The 14,468-nt window shown below is 37.5% G+C and overlaps 1 long non-coding RNA gene across 2 annotated transcripts; it reads right to left on the bottom strand.

Annotated features, from left to right (window-relative positions):
* Positions 1-9,271: 9,271 nt before the first annotated feature.
* On the bottom strand, positions 9,272-12,689 carry LOC135721592 (uncharacterized). Of its 2 annotated transcripts, none has more exons than XR_010521513.2 (4): positions 12,432-12,689; positions 11,383-11,460; positions 10,445-10,522; positions 9,272-10,010 (listed from the first exon to the last, which is right to left on the bottom strand). It is a non-coding gene; the product is annotated as an uncharacterized lncRNA (long non-coding RNA). The 2 variants fall into 2 exon arrangements; XR_010521514.2 differs by lacking the exon at positions 12,432-12,689 and adding an exon at positions 11,719-12,161.
* Between the last annotated feature and the right edge of the window lie 1,779 nt (positions 12,690-14,468).

Raw genomic sequence — 14,468 nt, 5'->3', positions numbered from 1 at the left:
TCTGGCCCATTCTTCCACACAAATTGTCTTTAATTATTGAAGGTTCCTTGGGCCTCTTTTATGAACTTTGATCTTCAGTTCTTTCCATAGATTTTCTATGGGATTTAGGTCAAGTGATTGACTGTGCCATTCAAGCAACTTGATTTTCTTTCTTTGAAACTACTTCATTGTTTCCTTGGCCTTGTGTTTGCCCACCCTCTTTTTATTTTCAGCTTTCTCGTAAATGGCAGCTGATTTTTATCCAGAATGTCCCGGTATATTTTTCCAGTCATCCTGCCTTCAGTAATATGAAGTCTGCCAGTACCCCTTGCTTAAAAGCACCCCCAAACCATGATGCTTGCAACCTCAAACTTAACTGTTGGTATGGTGTCCTTGGGGTGGTGGGCAGTGCCATTTCTTCTACAAACATGGTGTGTAGAATGACTGCCAAAAAGTTAAATTTTGCGTTCATCTGGCCATACTATAGTCTACCAATAATTCACAGGCTTCTCCAGATGCTCTTTTGCAAACTTTACCCGAGCCTCAACACGCTTTTTGTTCAGGAATGGAGTCTTGCGTGGTAAGTGTTCATGGAAGCCATAGCGGTTCAGTACATTGCTTATAGTTTTTTTTTAACCCTTGTGTGGTGTTCGGGTCTGTGGGACCCGTTTTTAATGTTTACTAAAAGAAAAATTATGCAATTAATTATTGTTTCAACCTCAGATTCATTGGCCTTGGCTCATTTTCTATAAAGAACATAAAAATAAACAAATTTATAATTACTGTACACTGTTCACCCCCCTACGCATTTATATTACATATGTGGTGTTCGGGTCCACTGGACCCGGGGTTAATAAGAGTGTAAAAATGTAATGTGCTATGTAACTTCACTCTATTTTTCTTCTATCTGGGACTCCTGTGAGTGCATGAGTGTGTTTGTATATATGTCTGTACATTATGTGATGGATGCATGTCAGAGTTTTGTCCTTCTGCACTTGCTGTAACAGCACAAGGATACAACATGTTATATATCAAGCATGAACACTTGTTTGCCCCCACTGTCCCAAACACTTTACCTTCTGTCTAACAGGAAATTCTACATTTTCCCATTATCTCCCTTACAAAAAATATCCATGCTTGTATTATAGTAAAAGTGTAGTAATCATGGTAAATTGGTGTATTGATTACTATTTGTAAAACCATGGGTTTACCACAAAACCTATGGTGTGTGTGCGCACGTATGTGTGTGTATGAGTGCGTGAGAGAGAGAAAGTAAATAGAGAAGTAGAAATAGAGAAAGAAATTTTTTATATCCAAGCATTTTTATAATTTTAGGGTTGTAGCCAATAGCAACACATTTTACTGCAGTGTGTGTGGACATAAGATGGACAGGAAGACACAGTATATGTCTATAAAATGCAAGAAATGCATATGCAACACAGCTACATGGTAAAAATCTGCTTCTTATGTGTTGTGTAGGCTGGCATGAACAGGTTATGTGTTCAATGTGGATGATGTGTTATGATACAGCATCTTTCCAGATGGGGCTTGTGCTATGTAAACTGACACAAATGTGTACAATTTCAAACTAAGTTCAAAGACTTAAACATCAAAGTGATGAAAAACGTATTTGAGATGAAAAAGTGATAAATACTGTTGTTTTTACCCAATATCTGGGAGAGAATAGAATTTTCTTCTCTTATTTCATATTATCACAAAAACGAATAGCACTTTAATCTATAAATAGTCCTCTACTAGTGGTAAATGACAAATATTAACCATAAATTCTGTCTATATTACTTCCAATAAGGCTAAAATAAACATCTGTAAACAGTTATACATAAATTTGTATGACTGCATTGTTTTAGGATACGAATAATGCCGTGGGTCCACTAGACCCACAAACATTGTCTAAGTAACAAAAATATGAACACCACACGAGGGTTAAACAACAGTACCTGCTGATGCAAGGTCTTCTTGAAGTTCTGCCCGAGTGGTTCTTGGCTCTTGGAGAACTCTCCTGATTATTCTTTGGACTCCTCAGACAGGGATGTTATGTGGAGCACCTGATAGTGGACGGTTTATTGTGAACTGATGCTCTTTCCATTTCCGGATAATGCCCCCCACAGTCCTCACAGGAACATTCAGCATTCTGGAAATGCGCTTATAACCATTCCCCCATTCAACGATAAGATTACAAAGATCTTGAGCGAGTTCTTTTCTTTTACCTATCATGAAGTCTTTCCTGTGTGCCTTCTGGGTAATGAGAAACCATTATAGGCCATCAATTAGGACTAAAGCAGCTGATATCAATTACTACTGATAGGGGGCAGAGTTTCTCTCTCAATACTGACAGATTTCAGATGATCTCCTGGGTTTCTATGCCATTTTGCACCTTGTTCTCTTCATGTGTTCAATACTTATTCCCTGTGTCATTTCGTTTTATTTATTATGACTCAACTTGTATACTTAAATGTTCTGCTTTCTTTATATGAATGTAATATTTGGCTCGATGGCTACATCTGGTGGAAATTTTGTGTCAATAGCCCACTTACCAACTTATTTAACCTAGTAGTTAGTGATCGGATGTTTTATTTAGAACAGGGACAAAAGCGTTTGCGAAATCGCTGCAGATACAAGACAGGTTGTGAAATTACAGCCAGCATAAAACAAATAAAGCTTAAATACCACAGTGGCTTAATATTCCTCACTGTTAGCATGCCTACAAGTATCGAGCAAATGAATGGAACATAAATGATAAGCATGTTGACAGTAGTTATGAGAATGATATACGCTTTTCTCTTTATGTTGTTTTCCTCCTCTCTCTCTCTCCCTCTCTCTCCTGGTCCTGACTGCTTCAGAGCTCTGAGAACGGCCAAACAGCAAAAAAACTGAACAGCGAGGAAAAGAAAGAGCTGGGCTGTGATGAAGCCTCTATATATATTGATGTTGGTCGCTGTAAATGTGTACATGCAGACTAAACAGGATCCAAGAGTTATTATCCAGACAGCAGTGCAGCAGATGACTTTATATCTGAGAGGTTTGTACTTCAGAAAGGTTACAGGATGAACCACAGCCAGGTAACGCTCAAGACAGATCAGACACTGAAACAGAGCACGACCGGTGATGAGTAGTCCTAATAAAAAACTTATTATTTTTGTGAGACCTGACACACAAGATGACAGAACAGTAATCAAACTATCCAGAGAGATACCAATCTCGCATATTGAGAGATTGAGATGGAAGAAGTCTGATGCAAATCCACTTCCTTTTCCTGTGACGATGAGATATATAATGAAGAAGTGGGTAGGAAAACCAAACAGGACATTGATGCTGTACACACAAATCTCCAGAGGACCTAATAACTCAGAAAGTGAATATGTGGAGTTTGTAGATGCTTCAGATGCGCTGATGTTCACTGTTGAGTTATTCATGTCCTCCTTGATCTTTCCAGCTCTAGATGTCCACAATGCAACAAACAAAACAAACAAAAACAAAGCATAAAGGCACACTTTGAGTATAGTCTAAACAATTCACAATATTAAATCTTCTAAATATAATTATGTCAATGCAAATAATGTGCCATTAACCTAAACCTTGTTTATTTGAAAAATAAGAAAAAATCTGCCATATTTTCATTGGCGTCTACATCTGCTTGATAGCACAAATTTATTTTGCTAATCAATCTAATCTTATTAAAGTCTAGCATTACTTAAACAATAGTTCAGATTAAGATGTTTAAAAATGATCACCTGAAATTGCTCTCTCTTTCTCTGGATCTGTATGAACACCTGGTGCTGTGATATCTCTTTTGAGTTGTCACAGTGTATATGTATTAAAACTGTGTAAGAAAAAAATGATGAGGAGGACATTGAAGGTCTCAATCAAAAAGTAGTTTATTCAATTGAAGCAGTAGCAAAGTACATGAAGCACTCTGGGTTCATCGGAGTTGGAGTGAACCCTGAGCAAAGTCAGTCTTAACACTTTATAGTTTCAAACCTGTTTTCCCACCCCTAATGCTAATGAAGTATCCCTTTAAATGTAAATTAAGACTAATACTACAAATGACCTCTATATCTCCCACTGTGCCCAAATCCGTCATTGTATCCAACTGTGTGCTCAACCAAGTGGTCAGATAATGTTTAGATAGATGTCTTTTATTATCATGAACCCTCTTTGATCTGTGTTGGTTCAAGAAGTCTCATATTTGCTCCCATACTACTATTAAGAAAGTATTACTTCAGGTTATATTATTGTATTGCTTGAACTGAGATTACCATTTATGATTATCAAGCCTTTTGGAGGGATGAGCTTTATTCAACAGCTAAATTGGAGTGGAATCTTTGTCAAGGCTGACTATAAATTCTTACAATCCCCCGTTTGATGCTCTTGGCAGAGAAGCATCACATCCACTCCATTCATAAAGATTACACCTCCCATTAATATTAGGGCAGGTGCCCAGTGGCGGCAATACCCTGGCTTAGGTTGTCCCCCATCTGGCCAATGGAGAATCTTACCCGTCATTGGGTCATCACCTCATGCACACTGGTTATCGCTCCATCCCATTAGGCAAGATTATCATAAGGTCTCTCCTAAAATTTGGCAATATGAAACAAACATTTCTTGGGTTTGGGAGAGAAATATTCAAGAACCATCACAGCCAACGGGAACGTCCTAAGGTGATCATTGAAGTATCTGCAATCTGGCGTCTTAATAGAGAACACATACAGCATAGCATAATACATTGACAAACAATGAGTAAGATATACACACTGTTTTGAAGGTTACATCCCAAAGTAAATCTGAATAGCTAATTCCCCATTACCCTATCTTTCTCATTAAGATCAATGACATTAACACATTGTCTAATACTGGCAATTTAAAATCAATTCTGGAATATTTTCTTAAAATAGGATAGTATTTGTTGGGTCACATTCACATATACAAGGTGTAGTACCACAATTTCTCTCATCTGTGACTATTATCCTTGAGAAATGATTCTGCATATGAGTGAGTTTAACTTTACAAGCATCAAAGTCCATTTCTGGTGCTTCACACAATAGTTGTTTTTCCACCATGTCACACTCGCACATGAAACCAAATGGGGTTTTGTCACAACAGTCTGTGTTTATTCCCTGCCATTCTTCTGATGACAACTTTGCAACAAATCTAGGAAGGTTCTTCCTTTCTTTTAAGAGCATGTTCCTGTAATGTTCCAAGATTGTCCACCTTTAGAATTTTCTCAAACTCAAAATTTCCTTGCTCCTGGAAAATTGTTTAAAGCATAGCATACATTGTAGTCTCATTCTAGTGTCATATGTAGTGAGTCTTCATAATATGGTTTTCCACCTTGGTAGGAAGACTGCTGTCCATACTCTCTGGAAATTGTTTGATTTATTTGTGCTTCTCCTATCGATTGTCCAATCTTTTTCAATTTTGAAACCAGTCCCTTAGATGAAGCTTTCATAGCTATTGTTCCGATTCGTATGTCACAGCATCTTTTAGATCTGTCGTTCTGGATCTTAGCAAGTTTGGAAATGTCTGGATTTCCTATTCCAGTAGTAACTCTAGAGAAGTCCTGATTCCTCTTTCTTGAGGAAGTACCCTGGCATCAATTATCCTTTTGGCCTTCTGGTCCAAATCGTCTTTCTCCCTAAGGTTATACGTTTTAGACATCTCCATGCTTACACCTGAAACAAGAAGAATAGAAGAGGTTGCCCCCCTTTTCCCCCACAATAATTTTTCACATTCAAAACATCAAAGTCACATATGTTTAATCACAGAACATCAAACATCAGTTATGTTTTAAAAAAAAAATATTGTTTAAATTATTGCCATTAAAACATTTCTTCTAAATAAATTTACATATCAATCACATTAAATCATTTTTCATGAATCTTCAAGAATCACCCCCCTTTTGATAGTAAACATATTTTTCCTAAAATGTGGTACTATCATAAAACAATTCTCTAGTTCACATCAACATCTGCTTGTGACTGAGTTACAGTCATATTGTTCACACAGTGATGTGTCTGGCAAGGTTTCTTCCTTCTTTCCATTCAACAGTGCTAACTGGGTTTTTAAATTGTCCATTTTCTTAAGCAAATCATGAAAGTCCATTTGTCTTTTATGTGAAAAGTGACACTGTCTTGCCTTGTGTCCTGTCTTTCCACATCTAAGGCAAACAACTTCCTTATCTTTCCATCTTTTCTCTGAACAATGCCTAGCAATGTGACCATCTTTTCCACATGCATGACAGACAAAGTTTCGATATCTCTCTTTATCTTGACAATGTCTAGCAATGTGACCGGCGTTTCCACATGCATAGCAAAGAATAACACCTTCTGAATTTATTCCTGCAAATCTCCTTTGTCTATGATGGAAGCCATCAGTTAATCTAGAATATTCTGTTCTGCCAAAAGCAGCAACTGGGTGTCTAGATTTGGCACTTTTCATTTTAGTATTAGCATTATTGTTGTAAAACTGTGTCATTTTAGCAATAATGTCATCATATTCAGAGAAAGGCGTCACAAACATTGACACAGCAGAATGAGTGATTGGATCACATTTGTTAATCAAGGCAGACTTGAAAGTGACATCATTCTTAGTAATATCAGGATTGCCACTGAAAGTTTTAAATGTCTCCAGTAATCGTTCTGAAAATGCTGCTGGGTGCTCCCCTTTCCTCATGTGCATCTCAGTTATTTTATCCCAATCAACTGACATCATACCCAAAACTTCAAGAAGTGCCTGTTTCCTCTCTGACTTATTTGCTGTTCTGTCCTTTACTTTCTGAGTTAAGGCTCCAGACAAAGTATCAGGCAGACACATTTTTAGCACAACACAGGCATCACCATCAGTAAAATTATACAGATCTGCATATTGTTCCAGATTCTTTAGAAAATCTAATGGGTCCTGCTTGGCAGGGTCAAATTTCCCAATGTTCTTGATCACAGTTTCTAGTTCAGTTGGATTAAATGCTCTGACCATGGTAGAGGTCATTCGCTCTCCCCTTCCTTCAGTAGCACGCATAGTTGTAGTCACATGAACTGGTGCCATTGGAAATCTAACTGTAGAGTCAGAGTACTGACTTCTGAATGATTGAGAATCTCTTTCCCAACACTCAGGACTTTCTTCCTGCAAATCTGGCATTTCCAAAACTGGACTACACACTGTAACATCTAACAATGTCTTACTAGCATTTTTCTCAGTTGTGCCATTCATTATCATACATTGACAAGCTGTCTGTGCTTCCTCCAAATTGTTGGCCAAAATTTCCACAGACGATTTAAGCATGTCCTTGTTAGTTCTAAGGAATGCAATCTCATTCTGCATCTTGAACTTTTCTTCTTTCCATATTGTTTCAATGGCCTGGTAATTTTTTGTAGAAATTACCTCAACACTGAGTCGCTCATTTTCAGCTTTTAACTCATCTACTCTCTTCCTAATGACGTTGTATGACGCAAAAACCGCTTGAAGCGCATTGGCAATCTTTCCTTTTTCATTTTTAGGCATTTTAGGAAAAGTTTCAAACTTAGAGATAGCCCATTCATATGGCTTATCAACAACGTTCTCTATCCCATCAAACATTCCATGTGAGCCATGCTTGGCGATGTATTTAACAATCAGCTTTTCCATTTCAATTGTCTTACCGAATTATGTGCAATAATTCAATAGGTATTTACAACTCACTATTACAATGACTACACGTTATCTAGTTGCTTTAAGATATTCGTTAGTCTGTTTGTTCATAGTTCCTGTACGTAGGACACTTATGAATTACAACACAATATGTCAGGCCTCTGAACCTGAAAATTCCTGCTTCAGACATGGCCACAGTCCGTCGGACCTTAAGTTCATCTACACAAATGCTCACAGTTTAAAATATATCACTGTCACAATACGTTGGACACACCACACTGTATTATATTTTACAACAGTCTACCTAGCTGTAGCACTTCAGGGGTAACAACAGTTATCAAGTTTAAAACACAGCTGCAATACCTTGTGCAAACCCACACTGGTTCAGGTTTTTGTTTTAAACTTCACAGAGCCACGGTGCGTTGGGCTCTCTACACAACAATTTCAGTTACTTTAGGAACTTATTTGTTATAATTCTGCAACCACACTACGTTGGGTTAATTCAATTACTTTAGAATCTTAACAGAAATTATAACACTTCCAAACCAAGTTTCTTTTAACTTGAAAGTCTCACTACTTTGGAGGCCACACTCCTTTGGGCCTCAAACTCTGCTTCACCAATACTCACAAATAGATTAAAATGTAACACTGTCACAGTACGTTGGACAAAACCACACTACGTCGGGCTTTTGTGTTATATCTCAAACTATCTAGCCACAGTACTTCGGGCTTGCAACACTATATATCACGTTTAAAACTCTACTACATCGAGCAAAACCACACTGCTTCGGGTTTTTAGTTTTAAACTTCACAAAGCCACAGTTCGTCGGGCTCTCACTACAAGAAGTTTCAGTTACTTTAGAAACTCTTTTGTTATAATTCTGCCACCACACTACGTCGGGTTGATTCAGTTACTTTAGAATCTTAACAGAAATTATAACAACACAACACCACGTTTCAGTTACTTTAGAAACACACAAACTTAAACACTTTGCTTCAATTACGTTAGAAACAAAAATTCCAATACAACTCTGCCACCACACTGCTTCGGGTTAATTCAGTTTCGTTAGAATCTCAAACAGAATTGTATAGAATAGGCTTAAGAACTCCTCCTGCTAAATTAAACAAACTAAATTCCTTACTCTCCTTACAATTTTCTTTTCTAGATTTTTTAAACAAGGGGGTTCCCCAAAACAAAAAACAGCATTAAAGAATAAAAGTCCGTCTTTCTTACCTTTCCCCGCTTTTTTTTTTTTTGGAAATCCCTCGCTGCTTGGCTCGCCAGTGTAAGAAAAAAATGATGCACACTAAAAACTCCTGGGTCAAAAACAACCCATAATGGGTTATTTTTGACCCAACTCCTGGGTTAAAAAGGGACCAACTAATTTCTGGGTTATTTCAACCCAGAAAAATGGGTTATTCTTTTTGACCCAACTTCTGGGTTAAATACCTGACCCAACTTCTGGGTTAAAATAACCCAAAATTGTAGTTAATATAACCCAACTTCTGGGTCAAAAGAACAACCCGAATATCTGGGTGGAAAAACCCAGAAATTAGTAGATCCTTTTTAACCAAAGGTCAAAGATAACCTAAATTGTGTAACTATGCCTTATTTCAGAAAAGAAAAATTCAGACACTTACACACTTCAAGCAGTTTTAAATTTTTATTGGATTCAATTAAATTCTATATAAAAATGCACACTTGGACCTATTTATTTTAGGTCACACTGTAATAACATTAGAAAGGAAAAATAGAATAATAAACAACTCTCAAACATTTGACAACATTCAATAATTGGATTGAACTTGAGGCTTTAAGTCTTCAAACATTGGTTGTGTGCAGCTTGAGATCTCCCAGAGGGGAACGGCTGGGATTGCTGAAGGTATTCCACCAGTGCTGGCCGGTTGACCTCTTTATTCGAGGATGCTCGATGCAAAGTTCGTCACAACATGTATGTAGCTTGTCATGTGTGTGGTTTGTAATTTTAAAATATGTGTTCTCCCCATCGAGAGATCCTGTGTGCATCACGTGTCATGTCAAAATAAGTTCCTGCTGCAGACGCGTTTAAAGGGTTTATGATAAAACGGATGCTCGCGTTTGCCAGATACTCGCATAATCTCATGCGTAGTAAGAGTTTACTGTTAAGGAAGTGTCTGGCGTGTATTTTAGAAACATGAGCGTCTCTTTTATCATAAACGGTTTTGACGCGTGTGCAGCAGGCACTTATTTTGACAAAACACGTGATGCACACAGGATCTCTCGACACGCAGGACACATATTTTGGAAAAGGGAACCACACACGTGACAATCTGAACACTTATTTTGAATTAGCGCATCCTCTGATGAGCAGTCACGAGCCGCCACTGTATTCCACCATATTTGTTCCAACCTAAAACAGACAGAGACAGAAAGATATAAAGTGAATATTGTGTAGAACGTAAATTGTAAGCAAGATAATAGACTACCAGTTTGTGTTATAATGCTGATACTAACTGTACAAGGAAGCCAAATGAGCTGTGGTTCTTAATTGGTGTCTTCATTTTGAGTGGGTACAAGAAAATGTGGGTTGAGAACCACTGAGTAATAAAACTTAACATCTTTAACTTAACTTTTTAGTCAGATTGCTACCCTAGATGGCATCGCCCAAAACTGAAATACAACTGCGAGGAACCTTGAAGTTGTTTTTTTAAACCAGGATTCACCCTTTAGCTTCCACATGAAACATGTCCCTTGTATAGCCTTCTTTCACATGAACAGTATAGTTATAGAATTAAGAATATTCTCTCTCAGAGTAGTGCTGAGAAACTGGTCCATTGTACTTACAGACATTTGGTGTATGAACGCTGTCAGGGACTCTTCAGTGGAATGCCGGATAGTCTTCTTCTCAACCCTGTAGATGGCCTGTAAATGATGACAGAATTTTCATTTTTGGGTGAACTATCCCTTTAAGCCCTATTAAATAAAAAGTATTTCAATATTTTACTATGTTCTTACCTTAACTTAGACGAAATAATACATCCTTTTTTTCTATGCATGCAGTTCATCTTTGTACAGCGCGTTATTAATGCATTTAGTCTAGCCCCATTCATTCCTTAGGATCCAAACAGGGGTGAATTTAGAAGCCACCAAGCACTTCCATGTGTTCCCTATTTAAATACTGTTACATGAGTAGTTACACCAGTAAATCTAGTGGCACTAAATAATTTTTTAAGCTGATAAAAATGAGAACTATATTGTATGGCGGAAGATCACTTAGTTTGCAGCACTTTGACCTCTGGTGCAGTAACATCATCACTCATCACACTGATTTTGAAAAAGATGAGAGAGTTCACAGGAGTGATGTTACTGCACCAGAGGTCAAAGTGCTGCAAACTAAGTGCTCTTCTGCCATACAATATAGTTCTCATTTTTTAATCCGCTTAAAATATCGTCACCTCTTATTTTGTGCCACCATACTCGTGTAAATACTCATGTAACAGTCTTTAAATAGGGAAAACATGGAAGTGTTTTGTTGCTTCTAAATTCATTCCTGTTTGGATCCTAAGGAATGAATGGGGCTAGACTAAATGCTAACACATTCACGACATGCTGTACACGATGTACTGCACGCATTAAAAAGACAGGGATGTATTATTTTGTTTAAGTTGATGTAAAAACATAGTAAAATATTGAAAAACGGTGTAGTTTTCCTTTAAAGAAAAATGTTTAAAATGTTTAGGTATAGAGAGATGATATGAGGGCAATAAGAGTAAAAAGCTCACCTCAAAAATGTCTCTGTCAGCTCAAACAGCCGCCACTCAGTTAGCTTATCAGTGACAAAGCTGTCCATTTAAACAGACCTGGAGAAAACATATAGAGGTTAGCAACAATTTGAAGACTTGACCTGCTTCTTTAAATCTCACTACTTCAGCCAGTAGAGCACTGTATAATATTATAAGCATGGTGCAGCTGGTAAACATAACTCAAAGCAACGCAACGGTTGGTTTTGCCGGTTGTTGATGAGTAACAGCTGTGAGTGATCACAATACGCTTAAGCAGCCACATCACAGGATAATAAGTGAACAGTGTCCCAATGTCAAGTGAGCTAAAGATCTTACCAGTGCCCGAACCTGTGTACATGATAAACTGATTCACGACCTCGGGAGCTAGGGAACGAAGAGACAGGGTACAGTATGTGTGTGTACCGGCGGCGCCATTTTGCGTCTGTCTGCGGCGCCGAGCGCCATGTACATAGTTTTAAATTTACACTTATTTGTCTCAAATTCGTCGTTAATGTATATACAGACTTCACCATGTGCTGTAATGTACATTAAATTTTACATTCATTTACAGAAATGAGCTACTTTCATGAAAATTGGTTGATATTGGATTTTCAGGTGATATCCTAAATTCATTCAGTTTACGGACGCTCTGAGGTAAAGTGTTCAGACTGCAGACTCAGCAACGATTGTATTTAATTATACAGTACAATCATAACATAGTACTGATATATCTTAATTCCATAATGTCCTTAAACATAACAATATTGCTGGCCATAATCTGAGAAAGTGCGGGATAACGTTACCTCGAGTGGTCTTATATACGGCGCGGCGCTTCTCGTCCGGTGTTCCTCGTCCGGTGTTCCCCCTTAACCCCCTTAACGGCTCGTGGGAATTTTCTTGACTCATTCCCACGAGCCCCTTAACGTCGCACGAAGTCATAGCTGCCCTGTACTTATCGTATTTTTACCGGTATTATAACAATGAGATAAGCAACGGGGACATGGACACAGAAAGTTTACGTTACATTGACACTTAAAATACTTGCTTACCTTGAATACACAACGAAGAAGCCCAGGCCAAAACGGATCGAGCGCGCCGCGAACTCCGGTGGCAGTTATTTCAATCGACTGTTGTGAGAAAATTCCAGAACAGCGGGGGGCGGGGCGTTAACCCAGAACATGGGTTAACCTTTGAAAAATAACCCAGAAACCCAAACAACCCAGGAATTGGGTCAAAATATTAGCCCTATAACCCAGAAAATGGTTACTCTCTGAAAAAATAACCCATAATTTTAACCCAACACAAATAACCCAGAATATGGGTTGAAGAAATAACCCAGGAGTTTTTAGAGTGTGAGGAGGACATTGAAGGTCTCAATCAAAAAGTAGTTTATTCAATTGAAGCAGTAGCAAAGTACATGAAGCACTCTGGGTTCATCGGAGTTGGAGTGAACCCTGAGCAAAGTCAGTCTTAACACTTTATAGTTTCAAACCTGTTTTCCCACCCCTAATGCTAATGAAGTATCCCTTTAAATGTAAATTAAGACTAATACTACAAATGACCTCTATATCTCCCACTGTGCCCAAATCCGTCATTGTATCCAACTGTGTGCTCAACCAAGTGGTCAGATAATGTTTAGATAGATGTCTTTTATTATCATGAACCCTCTTTGATCTGTGTTGGTTCAAGAAGTCTCATATTTGCTCCCATACTACTATTAAGAAAGTATTACTTCAGGTTATATTATTGTATTGCTTGAACTGAGATTACCATTTATGATTATCAAGCCTTTTGGAGGGATGAGCTTTATTCAACAGCTAAATTGGAGTGGAATCTTTGTCAAGGCTGACTATAAATTCTTACAACTGCATGTCACATAAAACTCCTAATATGCAAATAAAAATTTCTTAGTAACATTATGCAACACTTTCTTTAAAATTATGCAATTCAAATAGCATTTTAATATAAAATTGTTTCAAAATCATGTATTGCACATATAATTTATGTGAAAACTCATCCATTTGTCTTATTCACACAACTTTTTTGCATGTATCATCTAGAAAATTCGGACATAAAGCTTTTATTCAAATGCTTATTTTCTAAATACAAGTCAATTATAATTTTGTCACATTTTGTCTAATTCTGCTAAATACAGGCGATAGATTTCTGTATGTTTACTATTAAATATTAAATATCTTTTGCAGGTGTTGGCAATATCAGAAGAACATTTTCATACTAATAATATAATTCAGTTTGGCAGCTTTATGTGCTACCACCTGCTCTGTAAATCAACCTGCAGAGCGTATGTTTATACTGGGAAAAGCAAACAATGTAATGGACGAGTTATGACATTCACCACATTCATGTCACCTTAACCTATAAGCAGCAATCCAGTATCACGAAATTACCTACCTATAGTCACGTAAATTTGTGAGTCTTAAGCGTGACACTGACACGGTTTTCCGCCTTTTTGCGTGAACATGTCACAAATTTTGTTTACGTGTCACTGTCACGTATTTGTTACTCAACAGTTTTGTCCTATTTTATTACCATTGTCGCTTCGGTTTAGGGTTAAATTTACATAAAATGACATCCTTATCCAAACCCAACTCTAACCCTAGTGCCACCCGTCAATGGTCTAAAAATCATAAAATATAAAAAATAAATCATGAAAAAAGGTATAAACCAATCCTAATGCATTAGAGTGACATCCTAATGCAAACTCCAAATCTAACCCTAAACCGAAGCATCAATAGTTTAAAAATAGGACACAACAGTTGAGTAACAAATACGTGACAGTGACACATAAACAGAAATGCGTAACATGTTCACGCAAAAGACGGAAAACCGTGTCAGAAATTACGTGACAAGAGATACATAATTTTGTGAGACTGGGTTGCAAGCAGAATTTCATGTTTGCGTTTGGGGGCACCTACCGGCAAACAAGGGTACTGCAATACTTTAAGATTAGCGAGAGAGTGTTTATTTAAATATGGTTTAAAGTCGCCATGAAACGGAAGTAGGGATTGCCTAATTTTCCCTGTGGTGACGTATATCCGAGTGAAACCCGCTTCTGGAATTAAATA

Source organism: Paramisgurnus dabryanus, chromosome 18, assembly GCF_030506205.2.
Source record: "Paramisgurnus dabryanus chromosome 18, PD_genome_1.1, whole genome shotgun sequence".
Classification (NCBI taxonomy): domain Eukaryota; kingdom Metazoa; phylum Chordata; class Actinopteri; order Cypriniformes; family Cobitidae; genus Paramisgurnus; species Paramisgurnus dabryanus.
This window is presented reverse-complemented; position numbering and strand designations above follow the sequence as displayed.